Genomic DNA, 12,454 nt, shown 5'->3' with positions numbered 1-12,454 from the left:
TACTGAAATGGAAGCATCACAGCAATTTTGATTCGTGGATCTCTTTATGTGTGTCCATTAGCAGGATTTACACACAAATCAAGCGTATTGGAAATGTCGGCTCATATTGGTATGAGGATGTGGGCAGTAATTTCTGTGGCCACCTGCTCCTTTCTCAGTGTCCTCTGCTGACTGTAGGAGCAGAGGGCTATCTGCAGTCTAGCTCCGTCTGCACTGTGAGTTTAGGATTTAGGGACCTTTTGCCAGGGCTGTAAAGATATCAAGACGTGATGTTGTCAGTGCAAAAATTCCATGGGCGTCTCAGAGGCGGACATAACGACCGTCAACAAACTACTATACGATGCTCGGCTGAGTTGGTTCCTGGCACCGGTTGAGAAGTTTAAGCTGTTAAATTTGCACGCTACCAATTACAAAGTTTCTGCTTTCACACACCACAAACACAGTTAGAAGGCCCTCGAGTAACACATTAAATCCCAAATTACTGCAGGGGTAATGTAATGCTAAAGTGATTTTCTGGCAGCATTACCTTGCCTTATGTTGACTTGGAAACTCGATGCAAAAAACATTATTTCAGATCTGTGCAACAGTATCATTGGTCCACCGTGCTGTATGTGTGTGTGTGTGTGTGTGTGTGTGTGTGTGTGTGTGTGTGTGTGTGTGTGTGTGTGTGTGTGTGTGTGTATGTATGTACAGTATGTATGTATGTATACAGCAGCCACCTCCTAGTCAGGTTTTTGATTGTTCAAGTCCTTGCGCCATGTCATGAAATTTCTTCAGGCAAGGTGATAAACCCCAAATTACCCCCAGTGGATGAATAATTCTGTATGCATGCAATAATAGTGCTGTATTAAAGTGGATTTTTATTGTGATATGCAGTCACACTGTAAAATTGTATAACGATGTACATGGCGCTCCTCAATAAACATTTTCCGCACACAGGAGAGCTGCTTCAGTAGAGCACATCAGTGGTCACAAGAAGACCATCACTAATGCCAACTTAAAAACACTCCACAGAATAGATGCTAAATACTATATTCACTGAATAACCATCAGGATGACCCAGCACTTATTGCATTCTGCAGAAAAGGTGACCTTTGTGAGCTTTGCAAAATGTATCTTTATTTTGTTTGACTTTTGCAGGAAAAATGAAAGGGAGTCTTCTGTAAAATAATTGATTTTAAAGTCTGGCATTACGGCACTGCCCGGCCCTGTCCTCCACTGCCTGCTCAGTGCTTCTTACATTGGGGCTATCCATCCGTACACATTTGAATCAGAGAGTGTTTTTCAAGAAGAGCTAATTGTAAAAAAAAAAAAAAAAAGTAAAGTTGCATGCAAGTGGAAATATCAGAATGGTAATGTATTCAGCTTTTATCGCTTTCAGCAATTTCTGAAATGTCAATGGAAATCACCTGCTAACAACATGCCAATGTTAGCTAAACCTTGCTCTCATCTCGGCAGCTCATAATGTAAAGTCCGAACAGCTTAACAATGTTAGGGGATGCTAATTTGCAAAACTCATGTGGTCTTTTTTAGATGAGAAGCAGAACCCATCTGTGCTCGGTTGCAGCTAGAAGGGGTAGTTGGGGGTCCAGGATGACTGGTTGGGCTGTTTGCTGTGGTTGATTGAGAGTCTCGCAAGACCAGGACTTGCAAATGAGACAGAGACAGAGACAGAGATAGAGATATATAGAGAAAACACAACACAAGTACTCATGGCTGTAATTGCATCAGACATTATAATTAGGTAAGAAGCAAAAGCAAGCTGTTATATTTTGTTGGTACACATAAAAAAAACATCTTAAAATTTTAATAAGGTTGAAAAATAGATTTTTAAACCCGGGTTGAATTTTAAAAACAAATGGTTAGGGTTAGGCAACAAATTCGAATGGTTAGGCATAGAAATCAAAAGAATTAATTTGTGCGGTTAGTCAACACATCAGCTGAATGCTCCCACATTCAAAATAATATATTGGTTCACAGAGCCACAGTGGACATCATAGCAGAGTTGCTTAAGAGACTCAAGTAAGTAACGACAGAAGAAAAAATGGTGGAGTGACCAAGTAAGAGGCAAAAAAATAAGTGGAAATCTCAGTCATGTAAGTGACTTAAAATCCACGCCTATAACAGCGCACTGAGCTAAAAATTGAATAAGCTCCCTTGTGCTGCTTGTCACTACAATATTTTATTAGTGTGGATAACTCTGAAGGGAGACTGAGTTGGGCAATCAGAGTAACCGAATGGTTCTTGTCAAGCCTTTTCAAAGTTTTTCACTTCAGATTGAACAATTGTGTCAGAAACATACAGCAAAGGTGGTTGAAAATGGTTGGCATAATCCAACATTTTGGATTATCCTAGACAGATTTAAGAATTCCATCCCATGCATAATGTAAATATGAATGAATGAATGAATGAATGAATGAATGAATGAATGAATGAATGAATGAATGAATGAATGAATGAATGAATGAATGAATGAATGAAAGCTTTATTCCGAACATGGGAAAACATAAAACAACACATAAGTCAAAATAGTCAAAACAACAAAAAAATATAGATAAATAAACAAAACAATGTTGCCATGTCCAAAAAGAAGTAGAAATAAGCATATGCTTATTTAATCCTACCCCTTCTCCCTTCTCAGAAATTACTATCCTCAGTTGATTTCAGTATCATATTACATATTTACATTACATATGTACACATTTACAACCAGAAAATAAATAATGTGAGTAAACAAGTAACTAAATGATCTGTGCAACACCTGGTGATTGTCGAATCCCTTCATCCTCCCTGTACCCTGTGAAAACCATATTTTTGTACCGCTGTTTAAACTGGCTCATGCCTGGACATTGCTTGAGCTCCGCACCCAAACTGTTCCACAACTTCACTCCACATATGGAAATGGTACATTTTTTGAGTGTTGTGCGGACACAAAGATGTTTTAAATTGTTTCCCCCCCTCAAATTATAATCCCCATCTCTGTTAAATAGCCTTGGATGCAAGTATTTCCATACTGCAGATGCGCGGATTGTTGTGTTGGATTGCCCTGTTGATTATACTGACTCCCTGTAGATCAGACCTCACTGGTTTAGTTGCAGCCCTTTACTATAGACAAATGGATTTCTTATTGACCTAAAGGAGGATCTAAAAGTGGATCTTTCCCTTCAGTAGCCCCAAGCAAGGCCCCCTAGTAGACAATAAATACTTGATCCTCCACAGCCATCAAGCTTCAGTATGCAATTAACGGCATGTTGGCCCATTAGTCTCCAATGCAAAGCTGATCAACAAATGAATCAGGGCTCAGAGAAATGTTCAGAAAAGAGAGGAAGAAACAAAATGTGAACGCTGATATGAGAGAAGAAAAGAGAAATAACTCCCATGCGCGCCCGTATAATATATTTAAATGAAGTGCAGCCAGCACTCGGGTTGCTTTGGATTGCCAACCAGGTAGATAACAGCTTTTACATATAAATGCATAACAAAAACAAACAAACAAAAAAAGACAAGGTCCAGAGGTGAACATGATGCACATATTTGAAGTAATGCCTTTAAAAATTCCTCATGATATAATAAAGAAGGTTATATCGTGCTTCCCCCGGTCTCAACAAACTGACAGATCTAAAAAATATATTTCATTTACAGATGATAAATCACCTTCCTTTTTTTTCCTGTGCGTGCAAGCGTGTGTTTGAGCTTGTGCCTCTGTGTGTTTGTTTCATACAAAAAGCCTGCAGTTCTCGGTCTTCAAAAGCATGCCTGAAGAATTTCTGTCAGGTGTGCAGGCAGGATTTGAGCAATGCTCTGCGTTCAAGAAACATCATAATTAACATCTTAAATCCCATTAGAAGCGTGCACATTTGAGATTTCCTCCCGCACGTTTTGGGAAATTGCTGTGTTTCACTGTCGGTTAACCAACCTGCAGAGTGAGCAAATTAAGCGGCGATGTTTTCCTCTGCAAAACTAGGTTAAACATGGGGGTCGCTGCATTGTGTGATAAGCGCACTTCTTGCAACCGTTTGCTCTTTTCTTTATGCTCCCTCAAAATTAGGCACGGCTGTAGTAATACAAGAGAACGTACAGTAAGCTCTCTGAACGGTAGAGAAATAAGACCTAATGACTTTTGGGTGCAATTCCTTAACATGTGCATTCAAGGTACAATGCTGGTTGCCATCGTACAAACACACACACATAGACGCACACAAAGAAGGAAGTAATACCTTTAGGGCTCTGCTATTAAGATGGGTAATCCATAGGCCTCAAGAGGAGCAGGATAATGTATTCCTTGAGGAAGCTTTTCACAACAAGCTCCTAGGATCAAGAGCATGAATAAATTACAGGCATAATTAAAGGCAATGTCAAATGGCTGCTGTATGGAACATTATTAACGATGTCGGGGCCATGTTAAAGAAACCTGGGCTGGAAGTGAGGATGATCAATGTAGGTTTAATGTAGTTCCTATAAGACAGAGGGAGTATTGCAACTAATACAGTTAAGCATCATTGAGGCTAAGCACATATATTGACCTGTTAGTGTGTGTGCGTTTGAGAGGAAGGGCGACATGATTTAAAGAGCAGTTCAGGGTTTATGTCTGAGGGAAAAGTCTGAGGGAAAGATATAGACAGGAAAACGGAGAGACAAAGTAATGAAGGGTTGTTTATCTGAAAGACTGGGTGAATGTGACTAGAAAGGGGAGAAGAGGATTGGAACAGGAAGAGAAAGCAGTTTTCGCTCCAGTCTCGGAACATACATCTTTTTACAACGAACCAAAGCTGTCAGCGGATGCTTATCAAAAACTGTGAAACACCAGGCGTCTGCAGCTCAAGTCCTATTGCAACCCACTTCCTTTCAACTGAACGCAGTCATGAATTACAGTCAAATTATTTTCTCTGAGGATTTTATCATCTGAACACACCCTCTTTCAATACTTAAGCCCCCAGTTTGGATTTGAGGGCAAAAAAACATTAAGGGGAACGTCTTTAGGAGCAAATTGGTCAGAAATTTGATATTATCGCAATGTTTAGAAATACCACGCCACTTTGGGCGCAATTTCATGCTATTTTCACACATAATAAGGTGGGTTTTTTGTTTTTTGTTTGTTTTGTTTTTTTCATCTAAACAGGCTGGTGATTGAAAAGGAAAATTATTGTTGCCAATGATTGCTAAGGAGGATCTGAATAATTTTCTAATGTGGTACTAATGAAAATTAAAGCAAACATCACAGACTATGAATTATTGTAGGCTTTATGTTTGTCATCAAAATGTACTACTTGAATGACCTCATTGTTGATTAGACTGTAGCAGAGATAATTAGCAGTAATCACTGGTACACAGCAGAGATGTGGAGCAGGAAAGAAAATATCTCTATGAAAACCATGTTTTGTTTTTTTTGGTTGTTTTTTTATTTTGCAAAACAGGAGCATTTTTATTTGAAGACAGGGAAAGAATTACTGCCCCACTGATTTCCATAGAAACACAGACAGGTGAGCGTAATGAACTCACCCCAAGGTACGACCTCACAAGCTGCTTTGGTCAGACACGTGATGAAGATGGGAATTAACTGGTGCCGCAGTGCAATTAGACAAGGTAAAAACATGAAAACTCCTTAAATCAGTGCAGCTCTATTCAGCTCTGAAATTTACAGGCAATATATGCATCAGGGTTAGAGTTTCTTTGGGTTGAGCTGTGCAAAATCAATCACGTAAAGGAAAAGTGTTGCTGCAGATCAGTTAATATGATGTTGATCTGCCAAATGACTCATCCTCTGCATTTGTCTCCTAATGTAGGAGGCATGAATGAATGGCGTAATTGAGTTCTGCCACTTGCGTATTAATTTAGTCAGACTTCCTTCCTCTTTTAGGGGGCGAAGAACTTGTGTGACTCTGGGCTCTGCTTAGCAGTTTTTGGAAGTATCACAACATTCCCAGAGATCTGCATTTTTCATGTTTGCACAGAGTACAGCTTGACATAAACTCAAGTGAAAAACACATTTCTTGATCATTTTTAAACCACCTACAGTTTACCTGCTCCATTTAACTCTGAAGCCGTACCCTCACTGCCTCCACAAATTCCTTATTACACACAAGGTAGAGTCAACATTCACAGGTTTTTGAGTCATTTAACACCCCCACTCTGCAGCTCTGTGTTTTCACAGATAACACTTTTTTTTTTGTTGGGTACACGTCGTCTCAGCTGCTAATGGCTCTCTTCGGCCTTGCGTGTTAAAAACAGCTGCTGCTTTTGCCTCTAAGAACAGTGATTTGTCTTTAAAGGTGAACTTGAATAAGGTTTTGAGGATGGAGAACACATCAAGAAAGGATTCAAAATCTGTCAATAACCAAACTCGATCCTTTTCAAGTCATCTAAGGAATCTGGGGGGTAAAAAAAATACCATGGCATCGAGCAGGAAACGAACAGGACAAAAAGAAACCAACATTTCCATTCTGTATGTTGTAAGAGTGCCTCGGGATCTTGAGAGGATCCTCTCCAAACACAACATCCCTATACTCTTCGAGCAAAACAATACCTCAGACAAAAGCACAAGAAAAAACACCCAGACAGAAACTAAATGGCATTCTCTATATGCACTCCACACAGACCTGTGTATAGCCACAACTGATCAATAATTCTACAAACACATCCCACAGTACAGAAGAGCCAGGCGCAGCCTCAGTAGTCTGCCTGCAAGGATGAGGGACTCTCTTTGGAGGACAGTAATGTACACATTCTAGACAGAGGAAACAGACGATTTGAACGGCATCTCACAGATGCCATTTGTTCTTCCTCCTCTGTCTAAATTGAAATTGGACAGTCGGAAGCTTTAGGGTTCACCTATCCAGCGCCTGCAATACAGACTTGACTTTTTCCCGATTCACAACCACACATCTCCCATGCAAAAAGGAAAACAAAGATCCCCCAAGAAAAACAAAACCCAAAGACTCACTCACGTGACAGGAATGACTCCTGAGAATGAGCGGCCGTCAACAGCTTCTATACTGGAATTTCCCCCAAAATCAGCTCAAACTGAAGAAGCCTTCAGATCATAAAGGATACACCAAGAAAATATTCTTTTTAAAACTTAGAATTACTCTGTTTTATGAAGAACTTTCACTGTGAAATAAAAATCGATGTAAAATTACGTATTGAAAAAACCATAACTGAAGAAAAAAAGTTAAAAAAGAAAATAGAAAAATCAAGTGCAAACCCTGAGTTTTGTTTGTTTTTGGAAAACAAAATTATATGATAGTAAAGTTCTTAGGTTTGCTTTAACGTGTGAAGAAAAGTCAAGCATGAAGCCAAAATAATAAAAATAACAATATAAAGATGCTAGAAAAGCCGAGATCTTATTTCAGGTGGTAAATATTTTACGTTTGCTCTGAATAAGACACCCCAGTTTTATTACAGCAGCCCAATATCAAATTTGGCTCAAAGAGCTTTAATTCAACTTTTTCACTACACTACCATGGTTTCCATGGAAATAAAAACGAAATAAATTTGAAAAACTTCCACACAGGAAGAATTAAAAGAATCTCTGGGCAGGAATGAGAGCAGATAGCCCTCCACCATGAAGGACCAACGCACGACACAAAGTGTACCCAGCAGACCAAAGGAGCAAAACAGATTCACAAATCCTCTTCCAGTGAGTCTCTGAGGTTGTATATGGCACTTATATTGAGATGCATTAATCTGTACTTTATATTAACACATTCAATCAGATAACAGGACATGCACAGGTGGAACTAATAACATTAACGGATGTTTGTGTAATAAATCACTCCAGTGAGCTGTCACGCAAAATAAGCAATTCAGCCATTTCTTATTAGCTACACCTGCCTTCTTCCTGATCTAATATGGCAAAATATCAGTGAAAATGGCTGCATTTTATGGTCAGTACAATTCAGAAAAAACTCTCAGCTACCCGGTGGTGACATTTCTTTTTTTAAGTGAGAACACTGGCAGCTTTTTTTATGTTCCTTTTACTGCGTTACTTGGACATTTATGAGCCGTTTAAGCTAATTTTGAGTTTATCTAAACAATCATGATCTCAGACGTCATTTGAGTTTAATAGAAGTCATTAGAGGACACGCAGTTAAACAAATTAAACACAATATCGTCGTTGTTTATCTGTTTATTCTGGGAAATGATCCAATATTACATAACTGATATAAACCTCTGTGGTTAGTGCTAACTGAATTGAAGCTGAAAGGTATTTTCGAGTTGGCTGCTGCCAGTGAGACAACTTTAAAAAAACAACTGTTATTAAAGTTGAGGGTGTCTTTAAGTTGGCCATGCTCAACGGGCTGACTGTTTAGGCTGAAGAAGGATTATCTAGGCAATTATCTCTCCACACAGATAAAACTCAACAAATGTCACTGTGTAAATGTGTTGTGTGTTGTCTAACAGCTTATAAAGGCATTCAGAGTAACTTCCAAGAACGTCTATGTTTCCTTCACATCGGGGCGAGGTTAAATGAACCGTCAGATAGGAGAAGGACAAAGCCATAGTTCTCCAAAAAGATCTTTGCCAATTTTTCTGCAGTTTTTTTGAATACCACCTAGACAAGCCAGGTGTCTGTTGTAAAATGCTTAGTGGACAGATGAGACCAAAATAATAGTTTTTTTTCATTCAAATACAAGATTTTCAATTTAGAGCAAGGAAAAAACTGCATCCAAGCATAAGAACCTCATCTGATCTGCGAAGCATGGTGTGCACCTGTCATGGTGCATTTGGGTTAGGACGGCTTGTTATCGCTGGTTGACGGATGAATTTTGAATTACACCAGTAAATTCTTAAACAAAATGTCAGGACATCCATCTGTGAGCTGAACCTCAGTAGAAAGTGGGCCAAACAACAAGACAACAAACACAAGCAAGCGGATTATTAGTAAGTCCTCACCTTGCTCCAGAAGAAATGCTAACATTCCTAAAGCAGGCAGTTTATATGAAGACAACCACTAACATCTCAGAGGAAAAGCTTTTTAAAAAAAATCCTCGAAGATGATGTGAAAGACTGATTCACCATTCAGTTTAGATTTAGCTGTTAGTGCTTTGCAACGGTGTCACAACAGACATGGATGGCAAACATCCTGATGCATTTTAGGTCAAATTGTTTCCTAAAAATTCGAACCTAAGAAAGAAAATTGTAAAAAAAAGTTTGCCAAACTTCAAACACATCTGTCTGAATATAGCGCCAGCAGCCTTTTAGCTTTGTCAAGCAAAAAAACTGAACTGACATCTTCAAAGCTCACTAATTAACACTTATCTCCCGTGCTAAATCTGCACAAAAAGCAAAGTGTAAAAATGCTGTTTCTGCATTGCTTATAGTGACAACAAGACTCCAGTGAGTTCCTGTACGTAGGTCCATAATTAACTGGCCGATGTGTGGTAGATATTACTTTAATAACCTTTCAGCTAGAAAGCAATTTGCCAATGTGTCTTTTCTTTTAACTTCCATTCATGACACAAGCAATGACTTCCAGATAAAAATGTTACATCTAGTGCTTGTTAGCTCCATGCAACTTTTGTCTAGTTAGCCAAGGTCTGACCTTTCTCAAAATAAACATTTCTTTCAGTATTAATTAAAGTTTGACTAAGGTTTTAACTGTGATGCATGTTACTATTCAATATTAAACACAGAATAACAGCAGCCCGTCAACATGTCTACGGTGGTCCCTCCAGTACTGGAATAGGTCCCAACCTGGTTTCAGTATTATGAGCCCCGAATGGAATGAAAGTCGATGTAAGCCAAACATGTTTGGCTCATGAGCGATACAGCTGAAATAGATGGGTATGGACTAAGAAAAGAAGAAATTGTATGGATTGCTTGTTAGTAGCATTGACCAGTTTGGCCCCACTTGGTCCATATGGGCAAACACAGGTGGAGCCACCATGTAAACTGCAGTCAAACCCACTGGGGACTCACTTTGCAGCCCCCTTTTCAGCTCATTTGAGGCCCACATATAAATTTTAGCTGGGAAATAGCATCACTAGATTCCATTTCGAATCTTGCAACATGCTGTTGCTACAACCATCCAGGTAATTGCTTGGCAGAAAGAGACATGACCTTTCACTGTTTCTTTTCCCTTGAAATGCATAAAAAGAGAAGTGGAAAATAGTAAGAGGCTGTGGTAGATGTGAGGATTTTTGGGGACTTTAAATTCATATCTTTGATATTTAGCTGTGCCCTGAGATGGACTGGAAACCTGTCCAGGATGTAAGTCTACCCCCTGCCTTTCACCAAAAGAGAGCTGGGATAGGCTCCAGCATATTCCTGTGACCCTAAAGAGGACTGGCATAGATGAACGGATGGACTGGTTTTATATGTCTCAAAAATGCCCTACTACTACTTATGGTTTGAACTTGAAAGCAGAGAAATGATGTTTTGGCCATAACTTGTAAGTGCCATGCACCTGGGCCTCAGCTGCTGTTGCTAAGTGTGAATTAAACTGATTCATTTAAATCTCATTAGCTTCAAAAGAGCCCTTTAAGCTCTGTGATTGAAATTCTTCACCTGAGACTATTTGACCTCTTTTATTTCATGCTGCCACACGGGTCAGTACGTGTTATTTTTAAACAAATATTCAGAGAGTATGTCCTGCTGTAAACGATTCATCTCATCCCAATCAGGGAAGTGCTTGCAGTTTGCCATTTCTAGTAGTGATTTGTGAGTTAATAGCTGCTCAAGTACCAGCATAATTCATTCTCAATCATAAACGGGACATTTCATATGTTTTGGTCATGTGATGCACTTTCCTTTTTTTGGAATTCTGTTACCAAGTTGATATCTCAATGTTTACTTGTATTTGTCTCTCTGTCACCTCGTTTATGCCTTTTGGGAACTAGTATGTCAGACAAGTGGAACAAATATCAATGCAGATATATAGATCTTGCTATGTTGGCAGCCAGGAAATGTATAACTTTAAATTGGAAAGAATCTAAACCCCCAGTATTAGTCCACTGGTGGAATGAACTCTCAAGCTACCTTACACTTGACGATATTTATTACAAGAGTAAAGGCAGATCCTCAGACTTTTTAAAAATATGGTAATCTCATATAGAATTTGACATTTAAGAATCTCGTAGGTCAATGTAAGGCATAGTGACAATGATAAGATCTGAGTGCAATGGTTTGTGTTGTTTTGTTGTCTTGTTTGTTGTTTTCCCACCGTTTATGTCTGTTTGTTTTGTTAGGTTTTTGGTTTTGTTTCCGTTTTGTTTTGAGAGTATATTGGATCATTTTGGTTCTTTAACGGACCAGCCCCAACTTAGGATAGGAAAATAATAACATGAAGTGTGTCCTACTTTTTTTTTTTGACAAGTCCCCTTCATCATGAAGTATGGTAGGAAGACTATTTAACTATTTAATTATTATTTCAGAGTCATTGATATGGTAGTACTATCTGGTATTTTCAATTAGTGCAATGAGTAGAATTTTTGGTTAGAATATTTGGCATGATTATAGCACTATGAAATATGTCTTGGTGATATGGACTTTGACTGACTTAATTTTTGTGGGGGTTTTGTGTTCTATGTATGTACAGTATACTACGACGGAGTATTAGGGCCAAACAAAAAAACAAAAAAAGGAAATTACGAGAATAAAGTCATAATGTAATGAGAATAAAGTCGTAAAATTACGAGAATAAAGTCATAATATTACGAGAATAAAGTCGTAAAATTACGAGAATAAAGTCATAATATTACGAGAATAAAGTCGTAAAATTACGAGAATAAAGTCATAATATTACGAGAATAAAGTCGTAATATATTATAAATGTATAAATATAACTTCACAAGATGCTCAATATTCCTCATTTTAACACAGGGAGAAGAAGCTCTTCCTGTTAGAATTCTCATAAATTATATTCTCATAATATTACGACTTTATTCTCGTAATGTTACGACTTTATTCTCGTAATTTTACGACTTTATTCTCGTAATATTACGACTTTATTCTCATAATATTACGACTTTATTCTATTACGACTTTATTCTCGCAACATTACGACTTTATTCTCGTAATTTTACGACTTTATTCTCATTATATTATGACTTTATTCTCGTAATTTCCAATTTTTTTTGTCTTAGTTTGGCCCTAATACTCCGTCGTAGTATACCCCCCTTGTTGTGATTGAAAATATAAAAATAGAGTAAAAATAAATAAATAAAAATAAAAAATAAACGGGACATTGGTCACGACCAGCCCAACAAAAGCGCAGCCTCCCTCTTGTCTTTATCTTATGTGACATGTTTTGGTAAGAACAGTTTACAGGGATGATGGGGATGGCAGGTGTTTCCCCGAGCAGACGCGGCGCAGTGTTGCGCTTTGACGCAGAGGGGCGCAGTTCCCCGCCAGGTGCGCCTGCTTTCCTCCCTCCATCCATCCCTCCCACCTTCCCATCCCAGCGCTGCTGCCTCTCTCTGCTACAGCCCACTCCTCCTCCTCCTCCTTCTCCCCC

The sequence above is a fragment of the Cololabis saira genome, chromosome 12, assembly GCF_033807715.1.
Source record: "Cololabis saira isolate AMF1-May2022 chromosome 12, fColSai1.1, whole genome shotgun sequence".
NCBI classification, from domain to species: Eukaryota; Metazoa; Chordata; class Actinopteri; order Beloniformes; family Belonidae; genus Cololabis; species Cololabis saira.
This window is presented reverse-complemented; position numbering follows the sequence as displayed.